Raw genomic sequence first — 19,939 nt, forward strand, 5'->3', positions numbered from 1 at the left:
GTGGGGACTCTCTGAGCCGGTGTGTCCTGCAGTCACGGCCAGGCTCGGGCTCAAACAACAGGGCAGGGCTCTTCTCTTCTGGGAAACGTTGCCTGTGTTGGCTTGCCTTCTTTGCAGGTAGGCTGTCTCCATGCATCTACTAAGAAGACTGCTGGCATCCGTATCTTCCTCCTATCATTTCAGCAAAGCGCTGGATAGGAATTTCCTCTTTCAAAGTCATTATTATTTTAACTTCAGGAAAAGCTGGCTGGCCTTGCTTGGTCACCTGCTTGTGTCTCTTGGAGGGTGCCCAGCCATCATGGTGGACAGCTCCTTCAAGGACACATGGAATAAAGAGGCTGTGTCTCATGGGCCCGCTTACCTTTCAGCACTTCCTGAGATCACTTCCCAAACAAACTACTCACTCTCACAGCCTGGTCCCAGTAGCTGCTTCTGGGGAAACCCAGCCCAAGATAAGAGATGGGAAAATCAGACATGTGGATAATTCTGGATATTTCAGTTGGCTCATCTTTCAGATACAGGAAGCCTGCTATATATGAACCTTTGAATTGTGAGCGTTCAGAGATGTGAGTGGGTGTTGGCCTGTCTAATCATGTACATTAGTTCAGACGTCTGGTGTACATCGTCATGTGTGTGCATCCTCTACAGGTGGTTGTGCTTCTATGTACTTTACATACTGTATGGAGTGCATAGTACAGTATCATTATTTTGAGCTAGATCTGCAAGAGGATGACTTTGTTGAACTCCTTGCTGTGCAGTGCGAGTTTACTAATGAAGACCTGATGGAATTGGAGGCCAGAGAAAGGACGAAGAGAGACAAGAGGGAGAAGTAACTGAGGAACTGGAGAGGTTCACGACGCAGGAAATGGCATGTGCGCTGCTAAGTCACTGCAGGCGTGTCGGACTCTGTGCCACCCTGTGAGCTGTAGCCGGCCAGGCTCCTCTGTCCATGGGGTTCTCCAGGCAAGAGTACTGGAGTGGGTTGCCATGCCCTGTTCCAGGGGATCTTCCTGAGCCAGGGATCAAACCTGCATCTCTTAAGACTCCTGCGTTGGCAGGCAGGTTCTTTACCACTTGTGCCACCTGGGAAGCCCCAGATGGCAAGGGGCTTTTCTGTATTTGAGGAGGCACTGTTAGTTTTTGAGGAACAGGACCCAAATGTAGACTGGTCCACAAAGGTTGCAGCAGCTGTTCATAATGCAGTCCGGTGCTACTATACCATCTGCGATGAGAGAAAAAGAGCTACTACCCCGATGGTGCTGGGTTGTTGTATCAAGAGGTTAGGTAGGATCGAGCACAGCAGGGAACCAGAACCTGTGCCGTCGGCATCAGGCGTGAGTGACGTCGCAGCTGGCCCTCCCTCTCCTGTTGCTGATGGTCCTTCAGCGCTACCACCTCCCTCCTCCCCTCCCTCCTCCGGTCAGTAACCCTTCTCGCCTGCTCACTGGGTGCCAGCCCCTGGGTGCCAGCTGTTGTACTGCACTACCGTATTTTTCAAGGGACTGTACTGTAAGATCAAACCTGTTTTCTTTATTTTTTGTTTTTTATGTATTATTTGTGTGATAAGTATTAAAAACCTGTTATAGTAAAGGACTACATAGCTGATCGTGTTAGTTGGGTACCTAGGCCCACTTTGTTAGCCTTACGAACAACTTGGGCGTACAAACACACTCTCAGAATGGGACTTATCTATATGTAGAGGATTTACTGTATATTTATTTTTATATGTTCAATAGCTAGAGTGGTGGAATATCACAAACTAGCTTCCATTATCTATTTTCAGATAAGAGTTAAATTTCTTCAAAATTAATAAAATTCGTATGGTCATGGCAGATGCCTTGCCTTAACGTGGATTCTGGGGATTGATGGTCTGGGTTTGGATCTTTTCTGGTTTAGTCCTTGGGCAAGCCTCTTAGACTCACAATACCTCAGATTCCTCTCTGATGTAGACAGTATAGTATATACCTCAGTGTTTTCCTGCAACATTAAATAAAGTTTGTAATGTGCTCGGGAGAATGCCTGGTGTATAATAAGCACCATATAACTGTTGGTTAAACACTTGAATAAAAAAATGAGGTTGATCACAGTAAAAGTTAAAACTCTACTTTCCCAAGTAGGCCACAGACTAACCATTGCATGAACAAATTATTTTATTTTAATAATACATTCTTTTCCATATTAATTATACATTTTAAACCACAACACAATTATGTTAGCTTCATGAGCCATTCGTCTTTAATGAGTACTGAGTTAATTAGCAAGACCTATCTTTTTGGGCACTGCATCTGTTCTGCACCTTTCAGTTTAGTATTCATTATTTTAAGATAGCAGTTCTCATTTTCAAAAATATTTGGAGAGGGAAATGAATAATTACTCTTCTACACTACATCGCTAAGTTTCAAAATACAAAAAAGTTGAAAATAGACATGTGGGTATGGATATACCTGAGAAGTGACTCCATAGTTTATTATGCATGAGAAATACTTTATTGCTTATTGAATTGGTGCAGTTCATTATTTCTCCTAAGAAGTATTTTTAGTCTCTTTTCAGAATTCTCAATTATTTCTTCTTGTCCCCGAACATCTAATTCTACTCTTGTGAAGCGGTGAATCCAGATTTTCTTCCATTCTCAGAGGTGACAATCTTCAGCGTATGAATTGGATCATCACTGGTGAAAGAATTATAACTGTTCCAATGATTCTTCATCTTCCTTTCACTCCCATATTTTCAGCTGTCAATAGCAGTGATTCTAGATAATGGTCTACGGACTGTATCAGAACCTAAGAAGTCCATGTATGTGCACACATATACATCCACATACGTAGATATAAAATGCTGCTGCTGCTAAGTCGCTTCAGTCATGTCCGACTCTGTGTGACCCCAATGACGGCAGCCCACCAGGCTCCGCCATCCCTGGGATTCTCCAGGCAAGAATACTGGAGTGGGTTGCCATTTCCTTCTCCAGTACATGAAAGGGAAAAGTGAAAGTGAAGTCGCTCTCTGCTAATACGCACCACTTCGAGGGATGATAATTCAGTGGTCGAGGGCTGGGCTTTAGGAACTGGTAAGGAAAGTTCTTTAAGCAGTCCTGTCCCAAGAACAGCCAGATTTGGGACCCCCAGGACAGTGGCTTATCCAAGGGTCTGCTGCCATTTCTAACTGATCCTATAACTTATATCTGATTGTGAACACCTAGAGACAAGAATCTGCCATATTCATGTTTAGATGCACCTGACATGTGTCCTGACACCCAGCACAATGTCTGGCAGAGCAGGCATTTAATAAATGTCTGAAGTATGTCATTCCACAGTCAGCCTCCCTGTATCCATGTTTATCTTTCGTTGCTTCCAACATGGCCCTATTTTCTGAACAGGCCTATCATAGGCTGTTGCTTCTGCCTTAGCCTCTGTGTTCACTCTTTACCCTCTCGGGAACAGATTTTCTTTTTCTTTCCTTAAGAACATCGTATAGCTTATTTAAGAACTAGTTTTCCAAGTTTGCTGTGGAATAATATATTAAATAGTAAGCTCTGAGGACATGAGATAAGACTCTGTTGATTGCTGGTTTAAGAAGGTTTAAGGCTGACTGTGGAGTAATGAGTAGGAACAATGGTCCCGCATACCATGATATCCTAGTCACATGGGTCTTCCATTCTGGTTGCATGATGAATTTAGATCATGAAGTCATTGGGGGCTTATTTCAAAACTTATTGAACTATTCATTAGACAAATATATATTGAGTCCTACATATTCTTTCGGGCAATGGAAATATAGCAATAAACAACACAGAGATCTTTACTCTTCTAGAGTTTATGTGTAAATGTAGATTATGTTAGATATTGATAACTGCCCTGTGAGAAAATACAGCTGAGTAGGGAAGGGAAGTAGGGAAATTGCTCTATTATGTTGGATGCCAGGGAAAGTCTCAACTGAGTAGGGGAGTGGTTGGGAGACTGTAAGACAGTGTTCAGACAAGAGAGGCTTTTGGCTTAGATGAAGGGAGACATGTGGAGATGGTGAGAAATGGTGAGAGTTTGGATATATTCTGAAGGTATATTCATGAATAGTGCATAGGATGTGACAAAGGACAGGAGTCAAAGTGGGGCTCTGAAGCCTGAACAGGTGGGAGCATGGAGTTGTGTTTACTGAGATAGGCAAGTTAGGAGGAAGAGGTTGAGCTGTGGGTGGAAAGCATTTAGTGATTTCATTTTGAATATGCTAAATTTGAGGAGCCTAGTACATCTCCAAATTTGTTGACTAGACAGGTATATTAGGCACCCTGTAGTTCACAGGAGAGGTTGGGCTAGAGAAAAATAAAATTGAAAGACAAGAGTTGGGATGAAGTCACTTAAGTGGACAAACGTGGAAGTCTGAGAACTGTTTTTTTTCTTCCACTGGTGCCACATAGTATGTGGGATCTTAGTTCCCTAACCAAGGATTGACCCCTTCCCCTCCTGCAGTGGAAGCACAGAGTCTTAACCACTGGACCTCCAAGGAAGTCCCCTGAGAGCTGTCTTAAGGTGTTTCCATATTAGACAGGGGTCAGCCAGAAAAGTCCTATTGGAGAAGTAGCCAGTGAGGTAGCAAGTAACCAAGAGAAACTACTGTCCCGGGGACAAGGGAAGAAAGTGGTCCAAGGAGGATGGAGTCATCACATGTGCGATGCTGCTGATGGGCCGTGTCAGTGATGGCTGAGAGGGACAGCTGGACTACTGATGGGGAGAGCGTTGGTCGTTGGTTTAGGTGTTAGAGGTGGTGGTGGTTTAGTCGCTAAGTCGTGTTCAACTCTTGCGACCCCATGGACTGTAGCCCACCAGGCTCCTCTGTCCATGGGATTCTCCAGGCAAGAAAACTTGAGTGGGTTGCCATTTCCTTCTCCAGGGGATCTTCCTGGCCCAGGAATTGAACCCAGGTCTCCTGCATTGCAGGCAGATTCTTTACCAACTGAGCTACAAGGGAAGCCCAAGTGTTAGAGAAGACACTTGAATTGGAGTAATACCTGCAGAGGATTTTAGGATATGTTAGAAAAACAGGAGTCAGAGTGGACCACACTGAAGGGTGTGGAGGGTGCTGGAGGGTGATGTGAAGAAATGGAAGATTTTTCATCAGACCTCTTCTAGCCAGTTTGCACACTGATAGATATGACCTAGTACAGAGAGAAAGATAATAAAGCAGAGTGAAAGTGATTAATTGTTAGAAGGATATTCTTTCATAGGTGAGAGAATTTGGGGACGAGTGTAGGGATTTGCTTTAGAAAAGAGCCAGATTATTCATCATGGTTACAGGGGGGCTGGCAGTTTTCAGCAGCAGGAGTTTTACTAAGCAAAAGGAAACTACACTCTCAAGAAGGGAGGAGGCTCAGAAGCGCCCCGCAGTGGGAGTATGGCTGGGTGTTTTAGGGTGGTGGTCCCTCCCTGTGTCCTGCGTCATTTGACAAGTTGATTGACAGCTTCAAGTTATATAACTTCTCTCCTAGTGAGCAGGCACCCAAGTGAAGCCCATGGTGGGGAGAGCAAAGGCCGCAATGGTCATTTATCATAAATAGGGCATCATGAACCCTAGGTTACTTGGAGTCACCTCTTAGGTCTTGGTGTGCCAATCCCAACCGACACTGACAGGTTTGTCTTTCTTGGTCCTGATAAAAGCTGGAAACTTAACGGTCATTAACCCCAAAAGGGAGGGTCTCTGAATGTGTTCTGGTCCCCAGTGTCCAGGTGGGGGCGGGACGGATGGCCTGTTCCAGGCTGAGGTGGGACCCGCTCATGTCTGACTAGCTATCTGATAAAGGGAGTGAGCTGAGAGAGAGCAGGCAATGGTCAGAGAATGAGACCCTGGGAAGGGGATGGGTGTATTGGCAGTGTGTAGGGTATAAGCAAGGCAGTAAGTTGTTGAGTTAAAGCTAAGGAAAAAATCACCGGAGGTTGAAGTGGGGAGGAAACTACAAATCCAGGGAACTGAAAGGATAATCCCCAAAGACTTTGAAATCACTAAAGTGTATGATAACAAAAGAGCTAGGGTAACAATGATGTGGGAGTTGAGGTTCCCAGAGGAGTAAGATGAGGTGGTCTGGTGTCTGGTGATGGCAGTGTGGTTTGATGTATGAACCTCAGAGTTGGAGAGAGTGGTTGCAAGGCAGGAAAGATGATGGCTTGGAAGGGCTAATGAAGAGCAAGAAGCGCCTCCATTCAGCCTTCAGTCAATTAGCATGAGGGTGGAGGAAGATCCCCTTGCCAGAGTGTTAAGGAAAGCTGGATCCGGGGGAGAGCCAGGGCTCACTGGGAGCAGGAAAGAAGGGAGGAAAAAGAAAACCTTACAAAGCACTTACTGTGTGCCAGGGACGCTTCCATCATGTTTTGTATATTACTTATGTTAATCCTCAAAACAAGATCTCTCTATACCGGTGTTTTACAGATGGAGACATTAGAGCACAGACAGATTGAGTGTCTCACTGAAGGTCAGGGGTCGTAAGTGGCGGATGTGGGACTGAGACCTGTGTGTGCTCAGCCCTGCACTGCCCTTCTCGCCTACCCCCACAGCAGCACACATCTGGAGAAGGGGGCTCTGCTGATGGTGCATCAGGGGTTCCATGGAGGGGCTGAGGGCGGGGTAGGCGGGTTAGATTAACGATTGGGCAGAGCTGTGTGGGGTTGAGGGGTAAATGGGCCTATGGTTTGTGGGCACACAGAATTAGTGCTCATGGTCTCCGAGGCAGACAGTGGTGGTGAGGCTGTGAGTCTTGGGGTGATGGGGCCGAGGGTAGGATAGAGGTATTGCCAAGGACACAAGCTCAGCACCCCCATCTTAACTCGAGCTGATGGAGGGCAGAGGCTGGGAAGAGGCCTTGGGGGCTGTCACTTGGAGGATAAGGAAATTTGGGACCCCCTCTTCACTTAACTCACTACAATTATCCATTTATTTAAAAAAATAATTATTGCTGACATCCAGTAAGTTTCTGGACATGAACAATAATGTTAAAATCATCCTCATTTTCCATTTTGTGAGTTTCTTTAAAAGATGAATGTGCTCATGAATTTATTAAAGGGATTCAATCACCTTAATAAGATGGAAACCTTTATGAATCTCCTCACATCTCCTTATGCTTTGTAGTTGCTACCATATTTTCACAGACATGGTTTCACTTATACACTCGACCCTTTACCAGCCCAGTTTATGGCATATTTTTGGTACTAAAAGTTTGCATGTCTAGAGGATGGACAGAAGGGAATATTGAGTTTGGAGTAAGGGCAGAAAGTAAAATGTGAAATGGCTGTGAATATTTATATTTAATTTTCATTAAATTTTCTTTTCTTTAGTTTTTAAAAAGGGAAATATATTCTTCAGAAGGTAGAACAGAGAAAAATTAGCATAAATTCTTGCTGGCAGCTTTTCAATTTATTACATAAATCTATCATATTTTAAGTGGAATGGCTTAGACACTCAGCTTTTGCTTAGGAAACATATGGTGATAATAGAAAACATTTCAAGAGCCCAATATGGTAAATCAGCAAAAAGATCATTTTATTCATCAAAGGTATTTATTAAATGTTGAGCTATTTGGGCAACAGCTGATTTTTGCTACTAGTGGAAACCATCAAGAGTTGTTGTGACTTTTGTTTCGCTGTTAAAGAGAACCTGAAGGGTGAGAAGAAACCAGCTAGAGCAAGAGAGAACGGCTTGCTGCTGTGAATAGAAGACTCCTGTGATGGTTTCTTCGTATGATGGTTTCTTCCAGGTGGTCTGGTGTGACACTTCTGACCCTTCTGCTGTTTTTGTTGCTGTTTATTTTGTTATGACTGATTTGCTTGATTGGTAAAATTGGAAATAATACCTGGGTATGCTGAGTTCAGCTTTGTCCATCTTGCTTAATCTGGTCTGGAACCACCTGGTTTGAATGTATATTTAATTTAGGTCCCTTTGGTTTTCATGCTAACTTATAACCTCTAATTAAGGCTCTAGCAATAAAAAGGTGATATTTTATCTCCTTTGCCATGTCATTGCTTTATACCTTAAATTGTATGAAAACCGGGGCATTATGGTGCTGCTTATTGGGATCAAAGTGTAGGATGCCTTGGAAGCCTTTTCAGACTTAGAGCCTCTTCATGAAAGTGAAAGAGGAGAGTGAATAAGCTGGCTTAAAACTCAACATTCAGAAAACTAAGATCATGGCATCCAGTCCCATCACTTCATGGCAAATAAATTGGGAAATGATGGAAACCTTGACAGACTTTATTTTCTTGGGCTCCAAAATCACTGAAGATGGTGAGTGCAGACATGAAATTAAAAGATGCTTGCTCTTTGGAAAAAAAGCCATGACCAGCCTAGACATCATATTAAAAAGCAGAGACATTACTTTGCCAACAAAGGTCTGTCTAGTCAAAGCTATGGTTTTTCCAATAGTCATGTATGGATGTGAGAGTTGGACCATAAAGAAAGCTGAATGCCTAAGAATTGATGCTTTTGAACGTGGTGTTGGAGGAGACTCTTGAGAGTCCGTTGGACTGCAAGGCAATCCAACCAGTCCATCCTAAAGGAAATCAATCCTGAATATTCATTGGAAGGACTGATGCTGAAGCTGAAACTCCCAATACTTTGGCCACCTGATGTGAAGAACTGACTCATTGGAAAAGACCCTGATGCTGGGAAAGATTGAAGACAGGAGGAGAAGGGGATGGCAGAGGATGAGATAGTTGGATGGCATCACCAACTGGATGGACATGAGTTTGAGCAAGCTCTGGGAGTTGGTGATGGACAGGGAATCCTGGCATGCTGCAGTCCATGGGGTCGAAAAGAGTCAGACATGAATGAGCAACTGAACTGAACTGAACTGACTCAGTTAGTTGTCTCTCCTGTGTGCTTTCAAAGTTCCTCATGGTCTGCCTTTATAGCTCCTCATATAGTTACTATTGGTGTAACGCCTGCTTTGTTGCTAGAGTATGAACTCCAGGTAGTGACCAATCTCAGTATCACCGGGACTTACATGGTGCCTGACAAAGTAGCACCCAGTTTGTGGAGTGAATGGTTGAATGAGCTGCTGCTTGGGAAAAGATTAAGTTCCCAATTTGTGTAGTGAATGAAAGAAATGGACAATGAATTTGAAGCTCTTCACTCAAAAAATAAAAGTAGATTGTAGAAGTTCTTGTCCTTCCATACTTCAGTTTTGAACAAGTTACATTAAACCTCTGAAAGAGGAGTGTCTTCTTCCATGAGTCATGCCTAAACTGAACTAGGAAACTGGAAACCATGTTTTTTTAAAATAAGAATCAGCATTTTACTGATGTCCAGTCTCATTCCAGTATATTATCAGCTCAGCCTACTAGACAGTGCTCAGTTTCATCCTTCAGAATTTTGAATATGAAAGTATGGAGATGAAAGTACAGAAAGTACTTGATGTGCTCCATCGCTCATTAATAATAGCATTAAGGTACATTTTTAACAATACTATAAAGAACTAATAGGTAGATATAACTGCCTAGGAAGATTCAGCTATTTCTTCATAAAGAAAATTAGGGGACAGGGATAGATCATTGTGATGATGATTTTTAAAGAAAGTAACACAATCAATTTCTAACCAGAAAACATTGGATTGAGAATCTGAAATAAAGCTTGTGGAATTGAACCTCCCTTTCAGGTCCATCTCTATAATAATGCATAAAGTAGTAGTAGAAAGAAAGCCTATTGCCTGGTTTGCAGTTAACCACTTCGGTCAATGAATAAAAGCCCATACTGTTGATCAAGGATTTGGGGGTCAGAGGGCTCAGATGGTGGTTCTTGCTTAGGGTCGCCATATGGCTGCAGTCGGATGGTAATCAAGGCTGGAGTCGTTTGAAGGCTTTTTTACGTACACATCTGGAGCTGGGCTGGGGTGTCCAGAGTAGCTGCAGGCTGGTGGGCTATTTGTATGTCTCTTTCTCCTGCTGGAGCATCCACGTGGATGTCTTGAGCTTCCTCACTGCATGGTGATCTCAGGAGAGCCTGGCTTCTGTTGGGGGATGTTATCAAGAGAACATGAGCACAGATTGACCCTCCAGCTGGCCCTGGGCAATCAAAGGCTCCTCAGCCCCTGTCTTGTTGTTGGAATATGCGCTTTGCCCACTGTTCCCCCAGGGAGAGATGTCTCAAGGACACAGCCTTGAGAGAGTCAGTTGGTGTTGGGCCCATGTGGACTGAATGAACATGTGATTGAACCAGCTCAGGGCTCTGTGTAAATGTTTAAGATTTGGCAGATAGGGGAGGAGACCTACTCACTTTGCAGCTGCCCAAGACCAGTCTCCTATGTAAGTTCCCTTGCTTATGAAGCCTGCCATCCACCTGTCCGGAGGGTCTGCCTCTTTCTTTGGTCCAACCTTGCCTTCCGTGTCTGGGGCCAGTTTCAGACATCACCTGTGAAGCCCCTGAGTTTGCAAGCCAACAGGTCTTACCAAAAAGTTCCAAGAGAAGGGAGGTGGAAACTGCCAGGCTCTTACAACCTGGGCTCAGACAAGGGAACAGGGGCTCTCCTGTATTCCCTGAGAAAAGGGTCCTAGAGCTCATCCATGTTCAGAGGGAGAGGACATAGGTTCCACCTCTTTTTAAAGAAAGATATATTTATTGGTTTATTTTTGGCTGTGCTGGGTCTTTGTTGCTGCCCAGGCTTTTTGCTCGTTGCGGCAAGTGGGAGCTGCTCTTCACTGCAGTACGCAGGCTTTGCATTGCGATGGCTTCTCTGGTTGTGGAGCTCTAGGCGTGGGGGCTTCAGTAGTTGTGGTCACGGGCTAAGTTTCCCTGGGGGAATGTGGGATCTTCTTGGACCAGGGATCAAACTGACATCTCTTGTACTGGCAGGCAATTCTTTACCCCTGAGCCACCAGGGAAGCACTAGGCGCCACCTTTTGCTGAGAAGGAGTCAAAGTGGCTTTCTTTGACCTGTGCTGTGTGCCAATGCCTCCTCACCTGAAAGCTGTTCTCACTAGCGCCATGGAAAATGTTAGCATAAAATTAGTTTTGTTGATGAAATAAAAAATATTAAATGTGAAATACCTGTCTATATACTGCTCATTGATTCTTGTAGCACATTCAAAAGTAAGAAAAAAAAAGTCAAAGGCAGAATAGATGAGATCAATTTTTCTTTCTGTCAGTTTAGGAAATGAATACATGTCCTACGGCCATCATAGCTGGTGAAGCAAACGCATGCAATGTCTTTGAATTTTTGTTTTCCCCGTTTAGATCTTTATGTTATGTATAAGCAAATGATTTTGGTGCCCTCAATTTTTTTTTTGCCTTTAGAGGAAATAAACTTACATATATAGTTCATTCCTCTCTCAGTTACAAACGTTTAGACAATTAAAGGAGGAAGTTTCAAAGCTCAAAGAAAATTAATTTCAACCTTGGGGAAAAATGTTGAAATGAATTTGTGCTTTTTTTAATCTTCCCATTTAAAACCCAAGAAACCAATATTTGCCCTGCAGGCATAACCTGGATTCTGTAGCTTATACAGAGTCCCACCCCTTCTGGGCAGTGTGAGTCATTGTCAGAGCTGTGGCTCCATTATGTATTTCTTGTTAATAATAGTAATAATAATAATATTAATTTAATGACAACTAATATTTGTTGTGCACAAACTATGGGCTGAGTGTGGTGCAAAGTGCTTATCTTGCATTATCTCAATTAACCCTTTCAGTAACTCTATGATGTAAGTACTAGGATTATCTTTGTTTACCAGGAAATGGAGGTGCTAAGATGTTACATCACTTGCCTCAGTTCATGTAACCCACTCCAGTATTCTGGCCTGGAGAATGCCATGGACTATATAGTCCATGGGGTCACAAAGAGTCAGACATGACTGAGCAGCTTTCACTTTCATATAATATTTATTTTTCTCTGACTTACTTCACTCTGTAGAACAGGCTCTAGGGTCATCTGTCTCACTACAACTGATTCAGATTCATTCCTTTTTATGGCTGAGTAGTATTCCATGGTGTGCAGATAACCATAGCTTCTTTATGCATTAAAAATAACAATCTAAATAAGTTCTGAAAAACCTAATGTATAAGATGCTCTTATGCTTCAATCGCATGCACCTCTTTGCCCCACTTGGGGTTTCAGCCTTGGCTCTGTGCACACATTCCACACAGGCTTTGGCTGACTTCCAGCTGTCAGCCTCTGGTTGAGGTCTATGTGCTGCTTCCCTTAGGGGATCATAAGTTTATCTGTTTTTTTCTCAATAACTCCAGTGGACCTAAATTGTCAAGATCTACAGGTTAAAGGAAGTAAGGAAGGCCCAAACCAAACATTCCCCACACTGCACATGTCTGTCAGCTCAGACAATTTTCCCAGATAGAGAAAAATTAGCTGCTCTTGGTTATAAGCTTTTTGTCATCCTCTCCCATCTGGAACTACCACTCCTTGCACAGCAACAAGCCCTCTAGAGGTCTCCAGCCATCTGTCATCCCTTGCCAGGGGGAGCTTTTCCCTGGCTACACCTGCGTGTAAGTAGACCAAGAGCAGGTTGTCCATGAGGTTTGTGGAGCCCGTCTCCCTGGGCCTCTGCTGAGGACAGCTGTGGGCACTCCAGCAGCACTCGTATCGCATCGGCAGGTGCCAGACTCAGCCATTCAGGGAAGATCAATTTTATTGTCTGCGGGGTTTATGACTGAGACGCGTGCCTCACCATCCTGCTCTTCATGAAGTCAAAGAGAAGTGCTCAGGATGTCTTCCTGTTAACTGGGTGGGTCCTTCTGATAAACAACGAGCCCTTTGCTAGAGCAGTCACAGTATGCTTTGGGAACAGTCTGCACCTCAGGGCATCAGCATGTGTAAGGGTCAGGCATGACCCCTTCAAGGAACTGCTTTGGTGGGAACAAATAGTGGAAACTGCAGTTAAAGGGAGGCAGGAGATATAGGTCATTCTTTTAAAAAAAAAAAAAAAAGCTGATTTTTATCACATAGAATGAGTAAAGGAGCATTGGGGGATATTTTGGTCGGTTCTCCTAGGAACAGACCAGAGATGAAGATGTGAATGTACATGGCTTGTTTTGGAAGCATGGGCAGGGACTCGGGGGAAGTCAGATGGGGAAGGGAAGAGATCCAATATACAGTGTGGCATGGGGCAGGTGTTTGGGCAACTGGGGGACTGTGGGAGACAGGGTGGAACCTGCTTGGGATTACCTCCCCACCAGCCCCAGTCCCACCAGGTGAGGAAGCTAGATTACTTATTCCCCAACCCTTCTCTGTTATCAGCTGAGGCCGCTTGCTGGAGCACTGCAAGGGTCATCTCGAGGTGCGACCCGGAGACCCCATTAAGGAAAGACTTGTTGCCCCGCTTCTGGGTGTGTGTCTGTGGGCACCCTTGTACTGCCAGCCCATTCAGTAGCTGCTTCTGTGCAGAAGCAATTTTCCAAAGTCCCGCCGTTCCATGGTGGCCCACATCTAACGCCAGCATGGAAGAGCATGACCACGGAAGGGCGTGACGATTGAAGCAGGCATAGACAGGACTGGTCATTTAAGCTCATCTTGGAACAACTGTGATTTAGTGCCTAGGCCCCCTGTAGGTAGGGCTGGGGGGCCTAGCAGAGAGTTGATGGGGCTGAAGGGCAGTGGTGGAAAAAGTAATGGAGAAGGCCCAGCCTCATGGAAAGGGAGACAGCGAATTAGGCAGAAAGTGAAGAACTAAAGAGCCTCTTGATGAAAGTGCAAAAGGAGAGTGAAAAAGTTGGCTTAAAGCTCAACATTCAGAAAACTAAGATCATGGCATCTGGTCCCATCACTTCATGGCAAATAGAGGGGGAAACAGTGGCTGACTTTAATTTTGGGGCTCCCAAATCACTGCAGATGGTGATTGCAGCCATGAAATTAAAAGACACTTACTCCTTGGAAGGAAAGTTATGAGCAACCTAGACAGCATATTAAAAAGCAGAGACATTACTTTGCCAACAAAGGTCTGTCTAGTCAAGGCTGTGGTTTTCCCAGTAGTCATGTATGGATGTGAGAGTTGGACTCTAAAGAAAGCTGAGCACCAAAGAATTGATGCTTTTGAACTATGGTGTTGGAGAAGACTCTTGAGAGTCCCTTGGACTGCAAGGAGATCCAACCAGTCCATCCTAAAGGAGATCAGTCCTGGGTGTTCATTGGAAGGACTGATGTTGAAGCTGAAACTCCAATACTTTGGCCACCTGATGTGAAGAGCTGACTCATTGGAAAAGACCCTGATGCTGGAAAAGATTGAAGGCAGGAGGAGAAGGGGACGCCAAAGGATGAGATGGTTGGATGGCATCACTGACTCAACGGACATGAATTTGGGTAAACTCTGGGAGTTGGTGATGGACAGGGAGGCCTGGCGTGCTGCAGTCCATGGTGTCGCAAAGAGTCGGACACGACTGAGCGACTGAACTGAACTGAGTATGTATTAGTGATCACTGTTATTGTTATTGTTATTAAGGGCTGAATTGCACGTCCCCTAAATTAATATGTTGAAGCCCAGGTCCCTAGAACCTCATAATGTGACCGTGTTTGGACACAGGGCCTTTAAAGAAGGTAAAATGTGGCAGTTAGGGTGGGTCCTAATCCAGTCTGCCTGGTGTCCTTATAAAAAGAGATTAGGGGCACAGAGACCTAGGACCTGTGTGCCCGGAGGAGAGCCAGCCCTGGGCACACAGTGGTGAGTGTCTGGCTCCTGCCCTTGTGGTCCTTCTATAAGGAAGAAAGGAAATACGTGAGTGATGACGACTGACGAAGTGCTATGAAGAAGCAGTGCTGAAGACGGAATAAAGGCGGAACAGTGGAGAGGTCTGCTTAGGTAGAATTTCTTCCACCCGACAGACCTCACCCTCCTACATATCTCCCTCTTTTCTGAAACCCAGTTCAAAAGGGTCACCTTCCCCCAAACCCTTAGCTCTTCCACATCTTCTGCTTGAGAACCTCAGGAAACCACAGCCTCCTCTAGCTCTGAATCTGTGCTCTCCCTTCCAGGGTGCCAGGAGAGCATGAGTTGACAGCATGGGTCCTTGGAGTCAGTCTCCCCGGGTTCAGACCCCAACATTGTCCTTTACTGCTTGTATGGGTTTTGGTGAATGTCTGTGGTTCAGTTTCTCCATCCTTAAAATGAAGATAAAACTGTATTGTGGTGTGTGTAGTCGCTCAGTCATGTCTGACTCTTTGTGACCTATAGAATGTAGTCTGCCAGGCCCTCTGTCCATGAGATTCCCCAGGTAACAGTACTGGAGTGGGTTGCCATGCCCTCCTCCAGGGGATCTTCCTGGCCCAGGGATCAAATTGGGGTCTCCAGCATTGCAGGCAGAATCTTTACCAGCTGAGCTACCCACGAAGCCTGAAGATAGTACTAGGACCTATGTTATGGCATGGATGTGGGGATTAAATACATTAAACCAAGTTTAGAACAACGTTGGGTATATAGACAGCATTACAGGGATCATCATGCCTGCCCTGGTTACACTTGCTTGTGTCCATGTTTTATCTCCCCCTCTAGGCACAAGCCTAAGCACAGTTAAGAACAAGGAATTTGGGGTCAGAGTAGAAGAAAATCAAATTCTGGTTGAACAACTGTTTCAGATGCATGAGCTTAGATACAATCACTTGGCCTTTCTGAACCTCATTTTCACTACCATTTAAATAATGACAGCAATACCTACATTTTGTGGTTATTGAGAGGAATAAATAGGATCAACACTCCAAATGTCTACAGAGACAGCTCTCAGTGGAGACTGCAGTCATTCTCACCTTGATCCAAGAAAGGAGTCCTTATTTATTATTTGTCTTGGTGTCCTCAGAATTCACCACTCATGAAGTCAATGATACTAGTTGATGCTTTTGAACTGTGGTGTTGGAGAAGGCTTTTGAGACTCTCTTGGACTGCAAGGAGATCCAACCAGTCAATCCTAAAATAAATCAATCCTGAATATTCACTGGAAGGACTGATGCTGAAAAGCTCCAATACTTTGGCACCTGATGTGAAGAGCTGACTCATTAGAAAAGACTCTGATGCTGGGAAAGATTGAAGGCAGGAGGAGAAGGGGATGGCAGAGGATGAGATGGTTGGATGGCATCACCGACTCAATGGACGTGAGTTTGAGCAAGCTTCGGGAGTTGGTGATAGACAGGGAAGCCTGGCGTGTTGCAGTCCATGGGGTCACAAAGAGTTGGACACGACTGAGTGACTGACCTGACTTACTGAGTGTCTGATAACTCGCTGTGTAACAGAGTGTAGAAGTGAGCAAACAGCAGCGTCTGTGGCAGCCCTGGCCACGGGGCTGGGTGGACGAGCCATATCCCTATGTCGCTGTTTGTTTGTTTTGTGCTCTGCAGTAGGTTCTCATTATTTGTGTGTGTGCTACCCGGTGAGCTCTCAGTAGTTGTCTCTTTTATACATAGCAGTGTCTAGATGTCAATCACAATCTCCCGGTTTACCCCACCCCACCCCCCTCTTGGTGCTCATACATTTGTTCTTGGTCTGTGTCTCTATTTCTGCTTTGCAAATAGGTTCATCTGTACTCTTTTTCTAGATTCCACATACATGCATTAATATTTAATATTTATTTTTCTCTTTCTAACTTACTTCAGTCTGTGTGACAGTCTCTAGGTCCATCCATGTCTCTGCAAATAACACAATTTCATTTCTTTTTTTTTGGCTGAGTAATATTCCATGGTATATGTGTGTATACAGTGTACATATATGTACCACATCCTTTTTTATCCATTCCTCTGTTGATGGATGTTTTAGGGTACCACTTCATACCAGTCAGAATGCCCATCATGAGAAAATGTATGAACAATAAATGCTGGAGAGGATGTGGAGGAAAGGAAACCCTCCTACACTGTTGGTGGGAATGTAAATTGGTAGAGCCCCTGTGGAGACCAGTATGGAGGTTCCTCAGAAAACTGAATATAGAGCTTCTGTATGATCCAGCAATCCCATTTCTGTTTCTTTATTCCCTGGAGTCAGATGGCAAAGGGTGTGGGATCTCTTTGGAGAGGGACTCTTACCATCCTCCCCCATTTCCTTCCGGGTGCCTTGAATTGCACACCCCTCGATGTGCTGATGGTGCTTCTCCACACAGAGTCACCGGCCCATGATGTCCTGTTACTGTTCTGTTCTGGAAATGAAGGAGAGCTTTGGTGGGGGCTTGGGAAACTGGCCTGCAATTTGAAACTTCTGTCAGAGAAAGCAGTTATCAAAATCTAGCCAATTATCTGCTTCTGGCTTTGGTTTTCAAGCTGGAACTCCAAGGAATTTCAGAGTACTGTATTTCATGATGATAAGCCTTGGAAATTCTGCCTGTCAATAAAGCAGGTGTCTGCAGCCCTGACAAGGCACAGAACTTGTATCAACAAATGGGACCTTTTAATTCAGAGGGCCCTCAGCTCTTTCATGTCACTGCTGTCACTCCCTTTGGTGACTCCCCATTATACCTGACATCTGGTTCTATCTTTTATTCGGTACTGATTTATTTTGGACAATTTTCAGGGATAGCCAACCAAAAGCCAAATTCGTATGGCTCCTGAAAAACATTTCTCTCCTCACCTCGCCCGCATTATATCGTTTAGAATACAATGCTTCATTAAACTAGTTACCAGCAACAGGCTAGTGTCACAAGTTATTCCATCCTGCAGTGCTCTCGAGAGCAGTGTAAAATCAAACTGCAGCTCATGTGAAAATGGGTCAGATTCAGCAATGAGTAAAATTTAAAAGTATGGCACACTGATGTCGTTTTCTCCCTCTAGCCATTCTCTTTGATAACGGAAATGTCTCTCTATGATTTAGAGCCCCACTGAAAAGCAGAATAGGGGATATTACACTCCATATTTGACCAGCCACCCTGCTTATCCACTCCCTATGATTTCATTAAGCCCAAGTCATCTTCCCTTCCTCGCAGGCTTCACTTTGGTTGAGGCTACCATTTTCTCAGACTGGTTCCAGATAGGAAAAGAACTACATCAAGGCTATATATTGTCACCCTGCTTATTTAACTTATATGTAGAGTACATCATGAGAAACGCTGGGCTAGAGGAAGCACAAGCTGAAATCAAGATTACTGGGAGAAATATCAATACCTCAGATATGCAGATGATATCACCCTTATGGCAGAAAGTGAAGAAGAACTAAAGAGCCTCTTGATGAAAGTGAAAGAGAGAGTGAAAAAGTTGGCTTAAAGCTCAACATTCAGAAAACTAAGATCATGGCATCCGGTCCCATAACTTCATGGGAAATAGATGGGGAAACAGTGGAAACAGTGGCTGACTTTGTTTTGAGGGGCTCCAGAATCACTGCAGATGGTGACTGCAGCTATGAAATTAAAAGGTGCTTACTCCTTGGAAAGAAAGTTATGACCAACCTATTCAGCATATTAAAAAGCAGAGACATTACTTTGCCAACAAAAGTCCATCTAGTCAAGGCTATGGTTTTTCCAGTGGTCATGTATGGATGTGAGAGTTGGACTCTAAAGAAAGCCGAGCGCTAAAAAATTGATGCTTTTGAACTGTGGTGTTGGAGAAGACTCTTGAGAGTCCCTTGGACTGCAAGGAGATCCAACCAGTCCATCCTAAAGGAGATCAGTCCTGGGTGCTCACTGGAAGGACTGTTGTTGAAGCTGAAACTCCAATACTTTGGCCACCTGATGCGAAGAGCTGACTCATTGGAATAAGACCCTGACGCTGGGAAAGATTGAGGGCAGGAGGAGAAGGGGACACCAGAGGATGAGATGGTTGGATGGCATCACTGACTTGATGGACATGGTTTTGGGTGGACTCCAGGAGTTGGTGATGGACAGGGAGGCCTGGCGTGCTGCGGTCCATGGAGTCGCAAAGAGTCAAACATGACTGAGTGACTGAACTGAACTGAACCGAACCATTTTCTCACTCAGGTAATTAATGCTGACCTTGTAACATAAGTTTGGACGTGTTCCTTCCTCTGCAGTATTTTTGGGGAAGAGTTTAAGAAGGACTGACATTCATTCTTCTTTCCATGTTTGGTAGAGTTTGCAGGTGAAGCTATTTGGTCCCGGGCTTCTCTTTGTTAGAAGATTTTTGGTTACTAAGTCAATCTCCTTACTGATTTTTTTTTTGATTTATTCATGATTCAGTCTTGATAAGTTAGATGTTTCTAGGCTTTTATCCATTTCTTTTAGCTTATTCAATTTGTTGATGTATAATTGTTCATTATTGAATTGTCTGTTTTTCCCTTCAGATCTGTTAATGATGGTTTAAAATACTTGGGTGCTCATATGTTGGATGCATATAAATTTATGGTTGTTATAGTCTGTTGATGAACTGACCCCTTTATCATTATATAATGATCTTCTTTATCTCTTGTTACAGTTTTTGAGTTACAGTCTGTTTTGTATGATAATAAATATAGCTATTTCTGCTCTCTTTTGGTTTCTAGTTGCGTGAATATCTTTTCCCTTCTCTTCATTTTGAGCCTGTGTGTGTTCATGGAGCTGAAGTGAATCTCTTGTAGGCAAGATATAATTAAGTGTTTCTTTTTTTTTTAAATTCAGGAACTTCCATGGCTGTCCAGTGGTTAACAGTCTGTGTGCCCGCTGCAGAGATACTGTGCCAGACAGAAAATAAAAAATAAAAAGTTAAAGATCTATTCAGCCACTCTTTGTCTTTTGATTAGAGAATTCAATTTATATTTAAATTAATTATTGATAGGTAGGGACTCACTTGTATAAGCAATAGCACCCCACTCCAGTACTCTGGCCTGGAAAATCCCATGGATGGAGGAGCCTGGTAGGCTGCAGTCCATGGGATCGCTAAGAGTCGGACACAACTTCACTTTCACTTTTCACTTTCATGCATTGGAGAAAGAAATGGCAGCCCACTCCAGTGTTCTTGCCTGGAGAATCCCAGGGATGGGGGAGCCTGGTGGGCTGCTGTTTACGGGGTCGCGCAGAGTGGGACACGACTGAAGCGACTTAGCAGCAGCAGCAGGGACTCACTAATGCCA

At 44.1% G+C, this 19,939-nt stretch overlaps 2 long non-coding RNA genes across 2 annotated transcripts in view; both read left to right on the top strand.

Moving 5' to 3' along the window:
• LOC145517841 (uncharacterized) overlaps window positions 1–19,939 on the top strand; it is a 98,293-nt gene that overhangs the window by 16,662 nt on the left and 61,692 nt on the right. The window lies entirely within an intron of this gene.
• On the top strand, window positions 15,181–19,582 carry LOC145517844 (uncharacterized). Its single transcript, XR_014062381.1, has 3 exons — window positions 15,181–16,053; window positions 17,865–18,851; window positions 19,488–19,582. It is a non-coding gene; the product is annotated as an uncharacterized LOC145517844 (long non-coding RNA).

The sequence above is a fragment of the Giraffa tippelskirchi genome, chromosome 8, assembly GCF_054371585.1.
Source record: "Giraffa tippelskirchi isolate mGirTip1 chromosome 8, T2T-mGirTip1v1.2.pri, whole genome shotgun sequence".
Lineage (NCBI taxonomy): Eukaryota > Metazoa > Chordata > Mammalia > Artiodactyla > Giraffidae > Giraffa > Giraffa tippelskirchi.